General features: G+C 43.0%; 1 protein-coding gene across 1 annotated transcript in view; it reads left to right on the top strand.

Annotated features, from left to right (window-relative positions):
- SELENOT (selenoprotein T) overlaps positions 1 to 22,742 on the top strand; it is a 128,841-nt gene that overhangs the window by 79,787 nt on the left and 26,312 nt on the right. The gene's annotated exons all lie outside the window — the stretch shown is intronic.

Below are 22,742 nucleotides of genomic sequence, written 5' to 3'. Positions count from 1 at the left end.
TATTACAATCCTAGCAGTCATAATGAAACCCTAAATGAACATTAAAAATACCCAAATCATGTTCTGCTACACATGATATGGCTTTGGCACCTTATCTGGAGAACACTCACAGATAACGTCTTGGGTCTAGTCAGTATTTTTTTCTTAACCTTAGTTAAACCCTGGGTAGCTGTGGCTGCGAGCTGTAAGGCTTGTCAAAGAAACTTAGAACAAATACAGTTAGGAGGCCTTCCTAACCGCGTAGGAATGAAGCCCTGTCTGAATCGGATCGGGAACGTGTCTGTCCGACCGACTCAGAATGGTTTCCTTCTGACCGAGTGCAATGCGAGTTAGGCGTTTGAAATATCTCAATCCAAACCTGACGGCATTTGGAATGACTGTGCCGTATGGAGCAGAATCAAGCGTCTCTACGGGCCGCGTTACCTAACGATCCGAGTACGATGCTGGATTCGGACAGCCTTTCCGAATCGTTCCGTCCTACTCTAATCGGCAGCCATAATCAGACTTTGGGGTCCCAGGGCAGGCCCCCCTGCACCCGGGGCCTTCCCAATCAGACCCTTGGGGGTACCCAAGGGTTCCCCTTTAAAAGCCATGCACAGTGTGGCTGGCCCAGGGGGTGCCCGCCACAGGGTGCCCCTTCAATCAGTGGGAGCCTATGCATTCTGTTGAAGTCAATGGGAGTCCGACCGAATCGTATATGGAAGCATCCGGATGCATCGTACTCGGTCGATCGGTCGTATTCTCCCGCTCTGAGTCGGGTCGCAAACCATCCCAAACCCATTCAGTAAGGAAGATTTCCAAACCGCATCCAAATCGGGCCCTTAGTGTGAAGTATTTAACAGCACAAACCAAAATATGAAAGTAACACCCCACTAAAAAGATAAAGCAACAATTTATAACAATAGAGTGTATTTTTATGATTTTTTAGAGACCTTGATCATTAAGACCCCGTTGGGTTCCAGCGATACAAATTTTAGAACGCTTTATCTATTTTAAATGAAACTGCTGTCAAGCATTGGCAAACAACGTTTGAAAACCTATGAAAGATTTGAAAGAGTTAGTGCGAGTACTCAAGCTCTATTTGGATGACCAAATCCAGTAGTGATAAGGTCTAGGAGCCCAGTAACAATACTTTGAACAGTTACCTGGCCACCACAGCGATTTTTAAGTCCGTTTCAAATATTAAAAAGACAACTGCCATATTAGTCAATATAGTGGGCCAGATTCTGAGGGATGCAGCAAAAATGCTTAAAAGAATGCCCTGGGTTGTGGTGCGGTCACCGTGGCTGTCGCTGTTGTATTTTCTTTGGCCACCGGTGATGTGGGACAAATGGAATTGTGGTTTCTCAAAGTGCTCTACGTTCCAGTAGTCTAAGAGCCAATGCCTCCCTACTGGTTTCACTACACCATTGTTTGATGCAACCTCTTTGGTGGAGGCTGGTGTCGCTTGTGAACGACAAATCCAAACGTGGGCAGCCTTCCTGGGTGCATCAGAGTCTGGTGCAGGTTTTGGCTATTTTAGATTTGTCCTTTGTTGTGCCCGGCGACTAGTGGCAACAAAACCTCTGCTGTGACTACCACTTTGTCCGTTTGGGCTCTTTCAGCTCTTGTTATCCTGGAGATGGTTCTAGGAGAATTGATCCTCTGGATCGCAGGTCTTGGTGAGGCTGTAAAAATCAACTTTTACTGGGGTCGGGAGCAACAGACACAGTCCCAGTCTCTCTAGCCTAAAAGTGAAGCAGATGCTGTCCTCTTGATGGTGCAGTCTTTATGTGGTTCAAGGGCAGCAGGACAGTCCTTCATCGGTCCTCTCTTTTCCAACGAGAACTGACAGGGTGCCCTGCTTATCCCAGTAAAGGGCCCAGAGTGAACCACGCGTCTCTAGCCAATGGGCCACTGGGGCCCCTCCTTTCTAGTGACGAAGTTCCTGTGATCTGTGGCACCTGCCTGTCCCAGAGTCTCCCATTCTTGCTCCCTTAAAGGTGACACAGCCCTTAATCAGTCGTTGGGAGCAGGGTTTCCCACCATAGAGGTGTGGATGCCAGTAGGCTACACACCCATGGGAAAACAATTTGGCCACAGATTTCCCTCCCTTAGCTCTATCTCCTAATTGTCTGCCGTAACATAAGGCATCCTGATCAGGGATGTTGTCACCTGCAGCCCTTTAAAGGTGGCTTCACCTTTTGGGCCAACATCCTGAGCGGCCATCCTGCCTTTGTTCCTGGGCCTGGGTGTTGTTCACACGTTTCCTCAGAAGGTCAGAAACTTGTCTGTCAGTGCCTTTGTCAGGCTACTGGACTAGCTGGAGTGTAGAGTGGCAACTTTCTAAAAGTTGCTTAACTTGAACAGTGACTTTAAATCTGGCCCGGACATCATGTATGGTTTAAAGTCATACATAATGTGATACCTTTCCTGATTTTGTTAGGCGGACCCATTCAGAAGTTGGCTGGGCTGGGGTGCCACCTGGGGCTCCTAACCTTTCCACAGTAAAATGACAATTTGGAAGTGTTACTGATAGGATGTATAGAAAATCATATATCTTACTTAGTAATATACAGCTCCATGCCATAGGTCTTCCTTACAGGAGGCGTACATATATTACTTAAGGGAAGTGGTAGCTTTGTCAGGCCAAATTCGAAGTTGCATTGTCCTATGCTGCCCTGTCTGCAGTGGCAGTCTGGGGTCCATTTTGTCTGTCACATGCAGAGTGGCACAACTAGTGCTGAAGCCCTGGGTGAACACTGCCTAACATGCCCTGGGTGGTTGGGTACCACATATTAGGGGTTTATAAGTAAATCCGTATAGGGTTAGAGCACGGACCCCAGGGCCTGGTTAGCAGTTCTCAGGCCACTCTGTGTCAAAAAACCAGAATCAGTCCAAAGAAATGTGGGGGTGAACATGCAAAAGAGGCATTTCCTTAACACTCAATTTGGTGTGGTGATTGGCATAATCTACAGGATGCCTGTGGTCTTGATACTTCCCAGACACTGCTCTTGTTTGTACTATGGCCCTTCCACAGAGGAAATAATTGCCTTCTCTGTAGTTATGTGAAGAGTGGTGGAAGTACTTGACTTGCACCTCCCCACTATGGAGGTTAACATCAAAGTCCTCCAAGAGGTTGTCCAGCCTGGTCAGGCACCTATGGAGCATTTCCTGCAATTTAATTGAACCCCCGTGGAGACCATTTTGGGCACTTTGGCAAAATGTTTCCACCCACTAGTGAATAGGGAATAGTTTATCGCTATATATATCCGCTTCGGGCAACCCTAACTTTCTTTCACAACATATCATGCCGTAGATCTTAGTGATGCAGGCATCTACCAGAAAAGTAAATCCAAACTCCTTTCCTGCCACTCTGCTTGACTATTAAGTCAAAGAGAATAGAGACTTTTGGCAAGCACATGTTCTCTTCTGCAAGCCTCGCTTTACATTCTGTCAGTGCCAGCTAGGCTGATACTACCACGCATTGTGGGACTTATTGGTCCATATTTTACCAGCAGTATCGAATGACCTTTGGGTGCCTTAAACCCACACTATGCAGAATGGCTGTCATCCAGCAAAAGTTTTGATCCACTCTGGCTTGGACTCGACTGATTACCTAGACAAGGCAAAGGACACAGCTGTGTTGCTACAGTGCCTAGGTCTTCGAGTTTTTCCAGGCACCCTTAATGATTAGGCCATTTGATGCCTCTCCCCTGTTTCACGAAAAAGTGGGTTCAGCTCTCAAGCGGGGCCACTGCACGATCCTTGGGTTTGTCTATTCCCACCTGACTATTCCTCCAACAATTTTGCTCACTGAGAGAGGATGCTAGGGGCCTTGAAAACCGCCGTTGCAAAACCGCACTGCTGGCTATGCAAGCTCCCCAATCATTTTGTGACTGAGACTGCGGCTCACAACTGCAACATCCAGGGCATCGGGGGCAAGATTCAGCTCCACTCCCTCCTGCAACCGCAGCCACAATGCTCCTAGAAAGTGTATCCTTTACAAAACACAACCACCCAGTTGGAGGTAGGATTAAGGTTAAGATTGGATTAAGGTAACTGGAAATGTGGTTTTTTTTTTTAAACATTTTCCTTAAGGCATTACAGACAACCAGACCGCTTTTTTATTTTTTATTTGTGTGAGCTGCAAGTCATGCTTGTTAAGGATAGGCCACAATAGCAGAACCTCTTTAATTGTTGAGTTAAACTTAACATAAGGTCTATGCCTTCAAGAATGTTATGCTTGCTTTCTTCACAAGGCTGTCTTTTGATGGTCCTCAACATTTAAGCACCGAAGGCTTCTGTGCTGGTATTGTTCAGCCTTTGCAGTAAGGCCACTTGATCTTCTCTGTTGTTCAAGCTAATCCAGTCTGCTTTTGCATCCTGCTATATAGCCACCTTCATGATTCCACTGATAGCAACAATTAAGCTGAGCTCCAGTCACCAGATTTTGATGCCGGCAAGGATGTCTATTTGACATCTTCAGTAGAAGCAATTATCCAGTATTAGTGTATCTTTCATAGATTCACATGCCTGAATCATTCCCAGTCGTCGGGCTGGGAGTCCCTGGTACATAAATAAAGTAATGTCCCATTAGACATATAGAGTAAAAGGCCAAAGGCCCAACATTAGTAACGTATCCATGTCCTTTTGTAAAAAGGACCAAACTCGAGAAAAGAGCCAATCCGCTATCGCCTCCCTCTTTAACCCTCCTGGAAGGAGCTCCTGTCCCTCAGATTTTCTGCCGCACGTTGTGCTAAGGGGGTCTCCTCTGAGCTCTGCTCAGTTTACTTCTCTTCTGGTTTTCCAGTGTTTTCTTGCTTCATATTTACATCTTCTGACTGAAGTTCTTTGGTTCTTCATGGCTGAGACACCTAAGAAAGGCCTTTTTAGGCCCTGTGGTAAAAAGAGACTTCATGTAGATGACCAACATAAAGATTGTCTCTACTGCCTTTACCTGGACCACTCTTCTAAAGACTGCAAGGTATGTCGTATTTTTTCCACTAAAACCCTCAAAGATCGGGAGGGACGCCTTTTAATTTGGCTGCAGAGGCTTAAGGACCGAGACCAACTAGAGTCCTTTGAGGAGAGTGAGGGCTCTTCCATACCCTCTAAATCCTCTCAGAAAAGACCAAGGGTAGCTTCTCCAGGCCCTTCGTCGCAGCCTCCTCAGAAGAAGACACTTGAAGTCTTCAGAAGGACATTCTAAGGTTCTACCATTGAAGGTGTCCTCTCAGGAAGTTGTTCACACCTTTAGAAGCCTTCTTCCACTCCGTCGACGACGACCTCGTTGACAGTGGCTTCATCAACGAGATCTGTGTCTACGGCCTTATGTGTGACTTTGTCGACGACAACGGTCTTCACGTCTGTGGCGGCGTCGTCCTTATCCTCGACGACTCCATCGTCAACGGCTGGAAAGACTGTGTCTTCCACAATAAAGATAAAGAAGACATTGTCGACGTCGAAACAACCGTCGACACTACGATCGCCGACGACTGGGTCGTCTACGAGCTCGACGACCAAGGCTGTCCCGTCGACTAAGGCAACACCGTCGACGAAATCTCCATCGTCGACGATAACTCCATCGGCTATGAAATCTGTCGACGACCACACGGTCGACGGGCTCGTCGACAGGCTCGTCGACAGCTGATTCAAATTTAAAAAGCACATACGTACATCTAAAAATCACTAAGCGTACGTCGACACCGGCCCGAAGTCTCCAAGTAGGGTCCAACCACTGCCTCCAGCATGTCTTCTGGAAGAGGAGGATTCTGACGAGGGCAGTATGTTTCAAACGGCGACAAGCGCCTCTGAACTTAATGTAAAGTACCAAGATAGTTCAGATGAGGAGGACCAAGATCAGGAGGATCAGACAACTTATAGGGAAGAATACCAACTGCCTCCTCCACCTGTGGTTTGCCTACCAGGATCCTTGGTTTCAGACCTACAATACCTCATTACAGACTATAAACAGGTTTCCTACATCTCCTAAACCTCAAACCCCAACGGTGTCTCCACCACCAAGACCACAGCCTCCACCTTCGAATTTACACCCGGAGCCTGTCGTTTCGCCGCATCCTCCATCTACTGATGATGAGGAGGAAGATCTGCATGAAGAGGGGGAACTCCATGATTCCCAGTCTACCCATGACGAATGAGACCACTACGTCATTCCCTGTCCTGCTTCTCTAGTGCCTGAGCAGGCTGACTCACCACCTGAGGACATCTGGGGATTCCGTAACATAGTTGAGAGAGCGGCTCAACGTTTTCAAATACCCATGACTTCACACCAACAAGATTGCTTGTTGTATGATTTTAAGGAGCCTTTCAAAAAGTCGGTCGGATCTATACCCATGATAGAATAATTATGGGGTCAGGGTGTGAAGATTATGCATAACCCTTCCTCGGTGCCCCCGGTATTGCCTCTGCTGGATAAAAAATATAACGCGCCGGATACTGCTCCAGCTTGCTTGATCGGACATCCCAAGCCAGACTGTCATAACGCAGGCCCCTCAAAGTCAAAGAATCCTTCTGCCCCTGCTAACTTCTCCTCCGGATAAGAAAGGCCGAAAGCTGGATAACATCGGAAAGCATTTTTCTTCAATTCCTTGACAGTACAGGCGTCCAATGCCTTGGCACTGTTAGGACGTTATAATAGACAGTTATGGGCAGACCTAGCTCAGTATCTGGCAGCCTTGCCAGAAGAATCGAAAGAAGCAAAAAAGATCTTGCTTGAAGGTGAACCCTTGGCATCAGAGATAATTGCGCGATTTATATCGCATCTACTGGATTTTGACAGCTGGCTGGCTGGCGCAGCAGTGTTAAGACTCCAGGGTTGGTTAAAAACAACTTAATTTCCACCTGAAATAGAAACGATAATCTTGGACATGCCCTATGATGGCCAGCTTCTTTTCGGGCCGCATATTGATGAACCTCTCCAAAGTATAAAAAGGATCCGGACACGGCCAGAGCTTTGGGTACCCTCCAATTCAAAAATCCTTCCTTTCGTGGATCAAGAGGGAGAGGGCAGTCCTCTTCTAGAGGTGATTACCAGAATCGGTCGTCCTATTCTTCTGGACAACAGTATCAACCGCAGTACCAACAGCGTCGGCAACAGCAATCGTCCTTTACTAAATCCTCTTTTCTTGGCAAGGGTCAACAAAAAGGTGCTGCTCGACGACAATGACCTTTCACTTCACCCAGTCTCCATTTCATCTCCACCCTCAAAAGTTGGAGGAAGAATTTCCCATTTTCTGAAAAATTGGAAAACCAATTACAACAGACCTTTGGGTTCTGCAATTGGTTCAATTCGGTAATTCGCTGGAGTTTATTCAAATTCCTCCCCGACCTATGCTACACAAAAATCTATGTATTCTTCTCCGGGAGATTTCACTTATGCTCCAGAAGGGAGCTATAGAAAGAGTTCCTCTTACTCAATGAGAGAGAGGATTTTACTCCCGTTTTTTCCTGATACAGAAAAAGGAGACAAAATGGAGACCAATTTTAGACCTGAGATCCCTCAACAGATTCTTAAAGAAGTAGTCGTTTCATATGGTGACAATTCAGGAAGTTTTACAACTTCTAGATGCGGAAGACTATATGGTGTCTCTGGATCTTCAGGATGCTTATTTTCACTTCCCAATTCACCGGAATCACAAGAAGTTCTTCAGGTTTGCAGTAGCGGGCAGACACTTTCAGTTCCGTGTCCAACTGTTCGGGCTCCAATCTGCACCATGCATTTTTACACAATGCCGATCTCCAGTGGCTGCATATCTCGGGAAGGAACAACATCAAGTTTTTCCATATTTGGACGACTGGCTAATTAAGGCACCATCCCTACAAGACGCGTCCAGGTATTCCTACGCTGGTCTACAGCTTTTCAATCGCTTGGAACTCTCACTTAATTGGGACAAGTCTGTCCTCCTGCCTTCCCAGCGTATAAATTTCCTAGGCGCTACCCTCGACACAAGCCAGAGGAAGGCGTTTCCATCACAGGAAAGGAAATCTTCTGTCATTGGCTATTCGCATAAGTTCCAAAAGGTCCTTAACAGTTCGCCTTTTCAAGTCTCTGCTCGTAATGATGTCATCATGTATTTTACTGGTTCCACACATGCGCCCTCTTCAAGAGGCACTCTCAGCTCAATTGATCCAATGCACAGGTTAATTCGACAATATCACACGAATGACTCCTCAAATGGTCATGGCTCTGCAGTGATGGATTTGTCCTCAGAACCTTTCTCAAGGTTTGCCTTTCTTGCTTCCAGCTTCGCCGCATATCATCACAACAGACACGTCACTGGAAGGTTGGGGAGCTTTCCTCCAAGAACTGCAGAGAAGTGGGAAGTGGTCCCCCTTCGAGAAAAAACTTCATATAAATTCCTCTAACTGCGAACGGTCTTCCTCTCCCTTCAAGCTTTCCTACCAAGAATCAGGAATTCTCTAGTGCTTGTGCGTACGGACAATACCACGACAATGCACTATCTCAACAAACAGGGAGGGACTCTCTCGCTAACACTCTCTCACGAGTTGCAAAAAATCTGGAACTGCTTGATCCTGCACAATATCTTCCTTCGGGCAGAGTACCTCCCAGGAACAGTCAACGTTCTGGCCGATTCTCTGAGCAGGCAACCGACAACATGTAACGAGAGGGAATTGGACCAGTGGACCCTCAACCTAATATTCTCACGAGGGGGCACTCCGCTCATAGATCTATTCGCTACAAGGCAGAACTCCAAATGCCGTCACTTTGCAAGCTGGCATCCCCAGAAGGGATCACTAGGGAATGCATTTTCGATCGCATGGTGCAGCGTCTTTGCATACGCTTTTCCACAGTTTCCAATGATTCCCAGAATTCCCAGAAAATTGAAAGCAGAGCCTTGCATGCTCATTCTGATAGCCCCAGCTTGGCCACAACAGCATTGGTTCACAGAGCTTCACCTTCTCTCCCTGGAGCCACCAATCCGGTTGAAACTGTTCCCTTCTCTCCTCGCAATGAACCATCAGCAAGTCCAGCATCCGGATCCGGCATCTCTCAGGTTATCTGCTTGGCTCCTGAGTTCAAGGAATTTCAGAATCTAGACATTCCGCCAGATTGTAGAGCTGTTCTGGCTTGGGCTCGAGGGACAGTACTAAGAAAACATACTTTTTAAAGTGGAATAGGTTTTGCATTTGGTGTAAGTCTCAGAAAATACACCCTTTTTCTTCTCCAGTACAAATATATTACCTTACCTTCTCCATTTGGCGAACTCAGGTCTTGCTCACGCTTCCATCAGGGTTCACTTGGCAGCAATATCCCGTTACAGAAGATCTTCTGCTAACCCTTCTCTCTGGTCGAACAGATTGATCAAGCAGTTTCTTAAAGGCCTGTTCAGGACTTTTCCTCCTGTGAAGACTTTACCTCCTGCTTGGCAACTCAACACAGTTCTTGCACAGCTCATGAAACATCCCTTTGAGCAGATACAGAGCTGATCTCACGTATCTCTTGGAAAACGGCGCTCCTTCTCGCCCTTACTTCAACGAGACGAGTAAGTGAACTCCAGGCTTTCTCAATTCAGGATCATTTCCTTCAATTCAAACAAGACCGGGTGACATTACGAACAAATCCAAAATTTGTGCCAAAAGTCCATTCGGACTTCCATCTCAACGAGCCTACTGTCTTACGCTCTTTCTTTCCAAATCCTCGTACTGTGGCAGAGGGGACTCTGCATTCTCTGGATCTGAAACGCTGCGTAAAGTTTTATATCAAAGACCAAGACCTTCCGCAAATCCAACCAACTCTTTGTGGCATACAGTAGACCTAGAAAAGGTCTTCCACTCACTAAACAAAGTATCTCTCGCTGGATCTCTGCAGCTATTACATTCTGTCACGAGCAGGCGGGCCAACCCCTGCATTCTAAAGTACGGGCCCATTCCACTAGAGCAATGTCTACATCCATGGCGCTCTTTCGCAGGTGTGCCTATCGTAGACATTTGCAGAGCGGCAACTTGGAAGATGCCACATACATTTACCCAGAATTACTGCCTGGATACAGAACTCATGAAGGATGCTGCAGTGGGACAAGCAGTACTTTGTCATCTATTTCGATAGAGGTGAGCCTTCTTTTCATCACACCATCCTTTCTTGTATATGCACATTTCTCTATTGTATTTCTTGATGGCATCTTTGCTTACAATTTGATGTTTTCTATTTGTCACTTTGATATGTTATTATCTGGTGAATTTGTATATACTGTACCATCCGAAATGTGCTCATCATTGCTTGCTACTCTGATTCAGGCATGCAAATCTATGAACGATACCCTAATACTGGGTAAGAAATGCGTTACTTACCTGTAACTGCAGTTATCCAGTATTGTTATCTTTCATAGATTGACATGCAACCCTCCCGCCTCCCCTGGATGGACTCATCTAATTCTCTCAGCAGTATGCAAATTTAGCACGGCGCTTACGAAAATCTGAGGTACAGGAGAGTTCTAGAGTGAGGTGATAGCTGATTGGCTCTTCTCTAGAGTTTGGTCCTTTTTACAAAAGGACATGGATAAGTTACTAATGTGGGGCCTTTAGTCTATTACTCTATATGGCTTATGGGACATTACTTTATTTATGTACCGGGGACTCCCAGCCCGACGACAGGGAATGATTTAGGCTTGTGAATCTATGAAAGATACCAATACTGGATAACTGCAGTTACAGGTAAGTAACGCATTTCTTCTCTGACACTGGAAACAGCTTTCATAATGAGGCTTTTACCACGTTGTGCCTTTACCATGCATTTTTTTTACCACTCATGTTACCAAGTTTATGCCCTTTTCAATGCATGCCTTTACCACACGTTTATAGTACTTTCATCTTTTTAGGTTGAGCATTCAACATCTAGTTTGGGTGTACGTGTGTGTGTATGCATATGTGTGTGTGTATGTGTGTGTGTGTGTGTGTGTGTATATATATATATATATATATATATATATATATATATATATATATATATATATATATATATATATATATGTGTATTTAATGCTTGTTAAGCGCAGCTGTCACCCGAAAGGGTATCCTGGCGCTGAGACCGTGTCTAACCGTCAGGCGAGGTGTATTTTACATATATGTATATGTATGTATATATGTGTGTGTGTGTGTGTGTGTGTGCGTGTGTGTGTATGTGTGTGTATATATATATATATATATGTCTGCCACCAAATTATATATATATATGATTGAAAGGGCTCCTGACCAGCGTTTTTTCAGGAACCACACAAATGACTCGCACTCCAGGGTCTGTGTTTGAATTGCGTTTTATATATATATATATATATATATATATATATATATATATATATGTATGTATATGTATTTCTCCATAGCGGCCACTCATTTCCACTGGTCCAGCCGCACCAACTCCAGCAAACAAACACAAGGATTTTCCGTTCTCGTCAAACCTAAAAGGTTTATTACAATTTCAAAAACATGTGCCCCAACACAGGACGCCTACACGTTTCAGCTTCCACAATCATCTGAGCAATCCCGTTCCCACTATCACCGTGATTAAAAACAGTAAAAGGACATCGCATTAATCACTCCCATTTCCTGTTGACTGCAACTAGACTGTGTCTTTCAATTCCTATTGTTCATTAGCGACCACCATGTTGAATTTCATTACAAGACCGGAGGCTACCATTATGCAAATACTTTTATTTGCTGCCCAACATGCAGCCCTTTAAAGAATATTACTACATCACAATAAAATAGAACGTTAACACATGACAACCAGGATGAACAGGCTCCTATCTTCCTCTTTTGTTCGCTGCTCTGACACAGATAAGTACAACTTCTTCTAGCTTACCATTTTCACTTGATTATAAATGCTTTAATGTATTTTATATGTATTTTACATGAAGAATTATATGATACCTACTACTACTGATTAACTACTTTATTTATTTCTTCAATTCTATAAGGAATCTGTATTAATATTGTTTTAAACATTTTCCTTCTTGCTATATTTCCCAGTCCAATTTATGGTCGGGATTAGCCTTCTCCACCTCTACTATCCTTTTCTTAATCGATCGGGTTAAATGTTTAGTTTAGTCTGGTAACTATTTCTTTTGTTCCTGGTAAGTATCGGACTATTTTTTTCCCAATAAATATATTTGTTTTTCATTTCAACACCGTGATCTTTAATGCGTCCTCTTAGTTTAAAAAAAAAAAAAAAAAAAGGGGGAAGCAGAGATTTTAGGTAAACAAACAGAAACGTCGATATATATTCTTTTAACTTCCCGCGTCTCTTAGCAACATAGAGACGCGAGGAAAGCTCTATCCCTACGCATACGACTCGTTTCCTTCGAGCCTCACGCGTCCCCTAGCAACTAGCTGGGAGACGCGGAGACGCGATGACGAGAACACTCCCACGCTCCGCTCCGGCCTCACGCGTCCCCTAGCAACATAGCCGGGGACGCGGGTGACGCCTTAATACAAGCAGCCTCGCGCCTCTGTGCGCGAATGAAACTCGTTAGTGACTCTCCCAATCTCCATAGTTACCCTGTCAACAGTGTAACGGAGACGGGGAGACGAAGCTCACGAAGGCAATTTATTTAGGAAAAATACGCTGATACGCTGATACTAACATCGCTAGAAGGCCAAAACTAAGCAAAGATCGCCACCTACTGGCCTCCAACGAAATCGGCAAAAAACCTTATTTGAGATAAGTGAATTCCCCGTTTTAAAGCCCTGAGAGGTTTATTTACTCTACCTGAATTATTTAAAGCCCTAAAATATTCATTCTCTACCTAAAATATTCACCTTAATACTATTATTATGGATAATAGCATCAATGCTACGAATGCTCCTTTATCCAACAATATTAAAGACCTCTTTAGAGAGGAATTTAGAGCTTCCATCAAGGAAGCTGTTGACGCTGCTCTTGCCAAAAGGAAGAGAGTTTCGCCCACGGAGGAGAATTACTTCTCACTCTCGGATGGGGAATCTCCTTCGACTTCTGCAGGGCAAAAAAAGGGAAAAAAACTCCAAAAGAAAAATTATTGTATTGAAACCAACAATACAAATGAGAATGGTGGCCCTTGCGCCACAAAATTGATTGGTGCCCCTTGCGACACAATAGACAGACCTCGATTACTTGAGGCAGGGAGAAGAGGTGTCCTTAGCGGCACAATAGAAGGCGGTACCCTCTACGGGACAAATGAATTTGATGATTATTGCGAAACTCAGTCAACAGACTATGATAATTCTGACGAATTTATTTTTGACCCTCAAGATTCATTTGAGGATATTGATGAAGATCTACAAACTCCCTCTACTTCCACCTCAGTCAAAGACCCATTTGGTAGGGAAATGTTTAATCCCACTACAATCCGCCACCCCCGTAGCACTGAATGGTGGCCTATGGATCATGTTGCCAAATACCTATCACAATGGGTCAGAAAACCCCTTGATATTAATACTCGCAATCTTTTAAGGAATGAATGCCCTCGCCCCTCCTCCGAGGACAAGATTTGTAACACTCCTAACCTTGATCCTGACCTAATCACCTTTCTGTTCAAATCTGGAAGGGATCCCAGAAAAGGAATCGAAAGGTGCCTAAAACAAGCACAAGATAAGCTTCTGGATGTAATGGGTCCACTCTCTAAAATCTTGGATATCACTGAAGAAGCTAAAGCCAATGACTCACCTGTAGACCTTGAAGTACTTCGAGGATGGTCACAACGTGCTATTTGCCTCATCGGCAATGCTAACGCTAACCTAATCTCCGAACGAAGAAAGGCTGTTCTCCTTAGAATGAACCCGAAACTGGCTGACCTCTCGGCCAGTGAAGATATGTCCAACACCAAAGGCCTCCTATTCGGAGAAAACTTCGTTAAGACACTTGGGAAGTATGTCTCCACTTTCAATGCCTTTAGTAGGGCACAATCAAATATGCGTAGAGTCTTCGGCACTCGATCACTTTTTGGAAGGGCTGACAGAAGGGGACAATCTGCCAGCCGCTCCTCATTTCGGTCCCAATTTTACCAAGACAACAGAGGCTATCGCCCTTATAGAAGCTTCCGTGGAAACTCAAATTTCTATCCACAAAGAGGAAGAGGCTCTAGATCCCGTGGCGGCAGACCTCGATCATCCAATCAAGGAAACTACGGTAAGCACAACCCCTTCTATCCCCTTAAAAGTGGCAGGAAGATTGAGACACTTCGAAAAGAATTGGCTTCGAGTCACTCAAGACCCATGGGTTTTAGAAACTGTTGTGGGATTCAAAATAGAATTTTGGGAAAGACCCTTTCAGGAAAGAGCTCCCAGAGAACTTGTTTTAGACAAGGAAAATTCGAAGTTAATAGAGACAGAGATCTCCCAAATGTTAGAGAAAGGGGCTATCGTAAAAATTCCACTGTCAGAGTTAACAAAAAGCTTTCTAAGTTCTATCTTTCTAGTCAAAAAGAAAGACAAGGGTTGGCGACCTGTTATAAATTTAAACAATTTTCTAATCTACATACATTTCAAGATGGAAGGTATCCATCTTTTGAGGGACATTCTTCAGACCAAAGACTGGCTAGTGAAATTTAGATCTAAAAGATGCCTATTTCACCATTCCCATGCACGAAGAGTGTCGCAGATATCTCCGATTTACTTGGAAAGGAACTCTCTATCAGTTCCAATGCCTCCCCTTCGGTCTATCTTCTGCCCCTTGGTGCTTCACCAAGGTTCTTCGTCCGGTGGTCAGTTACCTAAGGGAAAGGGGGATTCGTCTTATAATCTATTTAGACGATATCCTCATCCTGTCTCAAGACAAGACAGAAATTTTAAAACATTTAGATATCACTATGACCCTCCTTCAAGACTTGGGTTTTATCATAAATCTGGAAAAATCTATTTTAACCCCAACTCAAGAAATAGAATTCTTGGGTTTCAAAGTCAATACTATTCTATCCAACCTGATCCTTCCCCATCAGAAGGTTACCAAGATCAGGAAACACGTCTCCTATGTTCTTTCAAAAGATATTATCCGTCTGAAAGACCTAGCGAGGGTTTTGGGCCTCCTTTCGTCTTCTATACAAGCAATTTCTCCGGGCCCACTTCATTACAGGGGCTTACAGAGATTGAAAGCTCAAGGCTTGAGGAAGGGTCTCTGGTACGAAGATTCCCTTCCCCTTTCAGAGGATGCTCGGGAAGACCTGCGTTGGTGGTTAAACAACCTCCAAGCTTGGAATGGAAAAGCTATATTTGGAAATGTACCAGATTTTACCCTAGAATCAGACGCGAGCAACCGTGGTTGGGGTGCTCGTTTGAACAACTTAGAAACCGGTGGGAGATGGTCTCTTTCAGAACAATCCCTCCACATAAACTCTTTAGAAATGTTAGCAGCTTTAAATGCCCTTATGAGTTTCAAAGAACTTCTGAAGAACTCCAATACTCTTATCCGTTTGGACAATTTTTCAGCCGTCTCTTACATAAATCGTTTGGGTGGCGCGAAATCCAAAAATCTCTCAGATATCGCCAAGAAAATTTGGTATTTCTGTTGGGAGCACAAAATCATCCTCAGAGCAGATTTCATTCCCGGTTCCTTGAATCTGAGAGCAGACTGGAATTCACGTTTCCTTCACGATTCCAGCGATTGGATGCTGAATCCCAGATTCTTTCATCTAATTCAAGAAGTTTGGGGCCCAATCCTATTAGATTTATTTGCCAGCCGGTTGACGAACCAGGTTCAGAAATACTTCAGCTGGAGACCAGATCCGAACGCTTCGGGAGTAGATGCCTTTCTCCAACCTTGGGAAGGGACGAAGGGCTGTTACGCCTTCCCTCCCTTCTCAATGATTCAGAGATTGTTGTGGAAAGTGAGACTCGAATCATGCAATATAATTCTGGTGACTCCTTTTTGGAAATCCCAAGTATGGTTCCCCAGTGTAATGGAACTGGCGATAGACTTCCCATGGTTAATCCCTTCTTGTCCGGGTCTTCTACAAGGCCCAGACGGAGAAGAACATCCTTTAGTCTTGGAGGGGAAAATGAACCTTCTTGTTTGGAGGATATCAGGGATTCAGGGAGATATTCTGAACTTTCGGGAGAAGCTAAAAGCTTACTGGAAGAATCATGGGCCCCTGGGACCAGAAAGAGATACAGAGGAATATGGAACAAATGGTCTGGTTGGTGCCTTGAAAGGGATCTGGATCCCGTTCAATGTCCTTTACAATATGTAGCTAATTACCTCGCTCATCTTTTTGAGTCAGGTCTTTCTTTTAGAACCATCAATTGTTACAGGTCAGCTATCTCTTCAGGTCATTGTTTAATTAATAACCTTGCTATTGGTAGTAATCCACTAATCAAAAGGGTCATGAAGGGCATTAGACTTAGGAGACCCCCTAGACCTCGCTATGAATCCCTGTGGGATGTTAATCTGATTTTTAACCTTTTCATGTCCTGGCCTGTTAATCAGTTACTTTCTCTTAAAAGAATTTCAATGAAATTAGCAACCCTATTGTGTTTAATATCTTTCAGAAGGGTGTCTGATATTAAAGCTCTTGATCTTTCCTACAGATTTTATTCTTCTGAAGGTGTTCATTTCGATATTTGGAAAAGAACCAAAACAATGTCAGAATCTATCTTCTATCCCTTCTTTCATGAATGTGAAAAATTATGTGTTGTTAATTGCATGAAGTGTTATGAAAATAAGATTTCAGTTTCTAGACCTCCTGGATGTAATCAACTTCTTTTATCTTTTGTTAGACCTTTTAGGCCAGTATCATCAGCAACCTTAGCAAGGTGGATACGCCTGATTATGCATGAAGCAGGTGTAGATCTATCTAGGTTTGGTGCTCACTCTTCTAGAGGTGCAATGGCTAGCAAAGTCTTTTGGGCTGGAGGTTCTCTACCCGAAATACTTAAAGCTGCAGATTGGTCTAATGCAAGTACCTTCTCGAAGTTCTACTTGAGACCAATAGAACATGTTAGCGGTGCAGCTTTGCATGGCTTTAAACATGCATAATGGTAGCCTCCGGTCTTGTAATGAAATGTCGATTCTCCAATTAACATGAAGAGAGAATCTTGATTTCATTAAAGACATACGGAGGCTAACATTATCCCACCCTCCTCTCCCTGAGAGGTTTGGGTTGATTAATGTCAAATGTTTTCTTGTTATATCTGAAAACATGATTTTTTACCTCTTTCACTATATGATATTTTTTTGTTCCTTCTCAGATAACAATCTTAAGGAATAATTGTTTCGATGAAATCTTCACTGTACTCCTGTGTCATCGCAGCCCACGAGGAAGATAGGAGCCTGTTCATCCTGGTTGTCATGTGTTAACGTTCTATTTTATTGTGATGTAGTAATATTCTTTAAAGGGCTGCATGTTGGGCAGCAAATAAAAGTATTTGCATAATGTTAGCCTCCGTATGTCTTTAATGAAATCAAGATTCTCTCTTCATGTTAATTGGAGAATCGACATTTTCTAGTAATAGTAGTAGTAGTGGTAGAACTTCATGATTACTAAAACATATATATGGTTTTCATAAGTTTGTGAATTCTAACATAGCTGATAAATCTATCTAAGACCTATTGTTGCTCATTCCTTGAAATTATCTCTGCTAGATAAGTTATCTCTTATCCAAAGGTAATTCCGTTCACATGTCGGAAAAAGTGAAAACCTCCCCTTTAACTCCCTATCGTTCATAGTATTCTCATCTTCAGCCACTCATAATAGAATATGTGCTCACTCATTTCATAAAGTGCACATGCTCATTATATTGTACTAAGTGCAAATGCATTAACCTTTAAATATACTTGTGAAAAACAAGTCCGTGTAACGCTGAACCAAGACGATCTATAAAGATTCACATATATCGGCATGAGTTCCTATACATTTAATATTTTTATATAAATGTATAAATAGGAGGAGCCAATCACCCTATTGCTGAACCAAAATATCAAGTGAAAATCCACATGCATCAGTATCTTACAATTCCAATCTGCATCCTTCGACATTGGCAACGATCCATAAAAAGTTAATGTGCTCGGCATATTCTTCATGTATGCATCAATGTCCGACTACTATTCACTGTATTTTAAAGTGCAAATGCTTGTACGTAAATATAGACCCATTTTAATTTCCCAATGGGTTAAGCACACTTATTAAATCACATAACTCAGTGCCAATACCTTAATATAAACACAACCTATTCAATGTATATTTCAAGGTATCTCTCTAAGATTAATCATTACATCTAGGGAGCAGGGAATGAGTGATTATAATTTAAGAAATTCAATCCTTCTTTACAACAAAGAGGAGATTTATGAACTGAGTAGAGTGAAGGGTATTCCCTTAATTCTTGAAAGCTCATAAATACCACATCCGAATATTCCTCCACAATGTCTCCCTTATTTTTTATGATTATTTATTATTGTACCAGATAGGATATATCGGGGATGGTAGGTGAACCTATCACTCGTGGAGAACAATAATTGATGAAGTGCAATTGTCTATTTAATATACATATATGTGCACTCTATGCTTTCATTTATCTGTTTCAGTTTCCTTTAAAAATCCTTGCTTGCTAGTGGTCAATCCTCCCTATTGTCCTGCCTTTTTCTCTTTCGTTTCCTCCCTCTTGTAGCATTGCCCTAGTATGGTGTCCTTGCTTTTGGGGGACTATTTTACTACTTTGTTCCCTGCTCCTCCCGTCCCTCACCCCTCCTGCCACGTGGCCTACATTCTTCCAGCCACTAAGTGCACCAATGGCATGAGCTGCATGGACAGCATGTCCAATCATCACATGCGCTTTCTCACCGCGTTGATGTCGCTGCTATCCCAGCTGTTCTGTCGGCGTTTTCAATTAGCCCTGGTGGTGGTGTTGATAGCATGTTACTGGTGTAGGGAAATCCTGTCAGCTAGTTGCTGCTGGTGTACGCCTCCGAAGCCTCAGACTTTCCTAGCGTGGCATAGCATTCTCCAGACATGTTCCCGTCACAGAAAGATGTAGGACAGATATGTGGATTCTTCCACGTGCATTCTGCTGGGGTTATGCTCTTAAGCTTTCTTCCTGAAGATAATCAACTTGGTCAGGAGGTGCTGACAAACCTGCTTACACCTAAGCTGCAAATGCAGCGTTCTGTGCTTTCCTTCAATTCTCATTGCTTTTGAATCTGCATATCAGCCAATAATGGGAGACATTCAAAACATGTGCGTGAGATATACTTGCATTGATGATAATCTAGTCACTTGTGGACCAAACTGATTGGCGTCTTTTCTTACTAAGTGAGTCTGTGAGATTGGAACCTGTGTGGAGGATATGGGTGCTCCAGCATAGCTCCTATGGTCATGTGCATGGTACTAAGCCTTCCAATAAAGCAGTTTCCGCTCTCACCACTGAGAGGTGCAGTTCGGAGGGTTGATAGAGAGTGCAAACCGATTGGCCAGGAGTACCAGAGTTGGTTGAAATATAACTGATGTCACTACATGAACTAATTAGTGTTATTGGAATAAATAGTTTGATAAAGCAAGAGATATAATCGCCATGCAATAAAGAGGGCATACAAGCCTTCGCAATGCCTGTCTGGAAGAAACGTGCTGCACATCGACAGACATGGCATTTTTTATCATTTGCTTTTCTGAATTGTTTGGCCTTGCTCTTCATCTCTAAATAAATGCATAAGTAATGCATTGTAGTGAGAGCCTGGGTGTTTCATTGTTGTGAAACATTTGATTTTTTTGGTTACTTTATGTATTCCTTTGAGTTGCATGATAATGGCTGCATTTTGGGATTTATCAAAAACTAGCATCCCATATTTGTCTTTAAACGTCTATTTGCCAACCATGTGAGTCCCTCACAGGTTTTATTGTTCAGTAGCATTATGGTACTTGATGTTTTAGAAGAAACACAGAGGAAGTTTCCTTTGCATGAACACCGAACTTTATATTGTTCTCACTAAGCTTATGAATAGCTCGAATAAATCCTACGTTCAAATACAATTTAAGATAGAATTCTTTTAAGGCGGCTGTGTTTAAAACCATTAAGTCAGCTGGTATAGTGAATGCAATATGTTTTTCACAGTAAGACGTAAGTTTACCATACACACTTTTCTACCGAAGTTGTTTTCCGATGTTCAAGCTAAGTAAGCAGTTGATCTTCTTGGTTTATTTCCCAAGCTGTTTGGTTTTACCGTATTTACATCCCTAACGTTAAATATTACTTTGCACTTATGGAATGCGCTTTCTTTTAGATTAATTGTAAAGCACACACTTGTCATCACATACATCAGCACCACTCCAAAACACGAGTCAAAAAATGTACGTTACATCGCCAATAGCTCTAACTCTAAAAAATGCAAGACCTATTGCATTGCAAATGCCGCTTTCAATATTCATAAATATCTGTAAACAACATGTCGTAATATCACACGTTGTAAAAGCATATGCGTTCTAAATAAAACGCATGGTTAAAAATGTGTTGTAGAGGCATACAAAGTATTTTCCTGCATTGTTCAGTTATACAACCCTCTTACACCATCTGTTTAAAGGCAGAAGGTGCTATTCATATGCCTTCACAGGCTGGCAGTCAAATATTGATGACCGCAAAGGAGGTATTTTCCTCCCCAGGACACTAATTCAAGACTTTCGGCAGGTCTGCAACGTACCTGCGGCCTAAACATCTCCCCAGCGGTTGAATTTTATGCACCAGGGAGAAAACCATTTACTGAGCAGTTACAGTTTATGTATGCCTTATAGAACTCCAGTGACCTAGATAACCATGCACAGATGACCCAATGGTCGTGCTCTTCAGGGAGCTCCTCACTGCTAAGCAGGTGACTGAAGATTATTTGCCTTTTAATGAGGTTTCAGCAGACCAGGTGACTGAGACTAGGGACAAGCCACAGTGGAACCCTGAGTTTTTCTCATTGAGCATCACAGAAATAAAGGTCAGTACCCACTGACTCGGTTTATTCAGTTTCAGGTTACAGCAGAAAGTTTAGTCCTGCAGGTTTGCTCCACAAATGAAAAAGATTGGATCAGTTGGGCAAGAGCAGTTTCACCTCTTTAAGCCTCTCACTTAAATCCTTAGATGAAGTGTACCACCTCCCCAGGTACTCCTATGTATACCAGGAGATGGCTATCCCGGTAGTGCCTGCCCATCTGGAATAAATAAAGCTTTTATTGTTACTGTGTGTACTGCCCCTTTAGGCAAAATATTGTCAGAACAATTTACTATTTTTCTTTCTTGATGCCTCTGCCAGAGTGTGCCAATTTAGTTCTACCCAGTTTTTCTTAGCCTCTGTCTGTGCCTTCCTTTTTTTCCGTTTTTTTTTTTTGTTGCAGAGTTTTATATAGCGCGAACTAGACCCGAACCGAATCCGGTATCAGAGCGCTTTACATATCACCAGTTACGTTACATGAGGACACGCATTCATTTTAGGCACGGGGAGATTAAGTGATTTGCCCAGAATCACAGGAGGTTTTTGGCGTTGTTACCTTTCTTCTCTACATGATCTGGGCACTGCTCCCACCCTTTACTGCTGCAACTAAGGCAAGCTTTGCCTGTTTGCAGTTCCCATTAAACCAGGGCATGTCCCTGTGATTCTCTCGTGTTTGCTGTTTGCCTTATAAATTGGCTCTTACAAGAAGATGTCAGAAAATAGACATGATGGTTAATCATCGCATCCCAGATTACTCAGGTTATCGAGAGCAGGCGCTATCTCAGCATATATATTGGCTAGGGAGTTCTCGTGTGAAACTATAGGATTCCGTTTTATCAGTCTAACATTATTTGTGGTGACTACAGGGGAAACCATTCTATCAAACCTCTTCCGCATGAAGGGAATGTCGGTAAATTCCAGAACCAGAGCAATATGGTCACTGTTGTGCCGTAGTACAATGGCCAGATCAATTACTTTATGCCATAGATCTAGATCGAGCATTATATAGTCAATACTACTAGCGTTCACCCTCTTGAATGTGTAGGTAGCTTCTAGATCGTTATCGGTCCACCCATTACAGGCACAAACTCCTTGACTTAAAGTAAAAGCTAGAACTTGCTGCCCCACCTTTGTGCATCTCTTGAGCGGGATCACCTGCAATTTCTTAATACCTCTTGATAGATATTCCTCTTGCACTAGGTCCTGGACAAAAGTCACAGGCTCGTTTGTGACGTTTAAAATCTCCAGCTACAATTAAAGGTTTCGCTCTGTCTGCGCTATCTAGGAAGTTAGTGTGTGAGTATCAACCCAGGCAGTAACAAACAAAACTTGCCCGCATAATATTGATGGGACGCAACAACCTACTTCCGTAGAAAAGACAGTTTATTTTAATTAAGCAAAATACATAAAAATTCACCAAAGTGAATGTCTTAAATTTTTTTTCAAAGAAATATGTAAAAAATACAATACGCATAGTCCAATAAGGAAATGCATTAAAAGAAAATAGAACACAATCACAATTTCATAAGGACATAATATCAGTTCTTGAATTAATAAAAAATCTTGTCGACGCGCGTTTCGGCGACCAGCGCCTTCTTCAAGACAAACAAGTTTTCAGGTTCTTGTGAGCTAATTCATGGACACAATTTGCTTTATATGGCACAACTTCTTACAACACGGAGAAACCTAGGACGTATTTAGATTGATGCGTGTGAGATTCAACATCGTTAAGAGTTACGTTGAGGTCTGGATAATCTTTGTAAATTTCAAGTCTCTCGAGTGGGATTGTTTACGAGTTAAATATTGCCGGCGAAGAAAGGCAATATGGTAAGAAAGCAATCCTGTATGTTCT

Source organism: Lissotriton vulgaris, chromosome 11 (assembly GCF_964263255.1).
Source record: "Lissotriton vulgaris chromosome 11, aLisVul1.2, whole genome shotgun sequence".
NCBI classification, from domain to species: domain Eukaryota; kingdom Metazoa; phylum Chordata; class Amphibia; order Caudata; family Salamandridae; genus Lissotriton; species Lissotriton vulgaris.
Note: the sequence above shows the minus strand (reverse complement) of the source record. Positions and strands in the feature narration are given on the sequence as shown.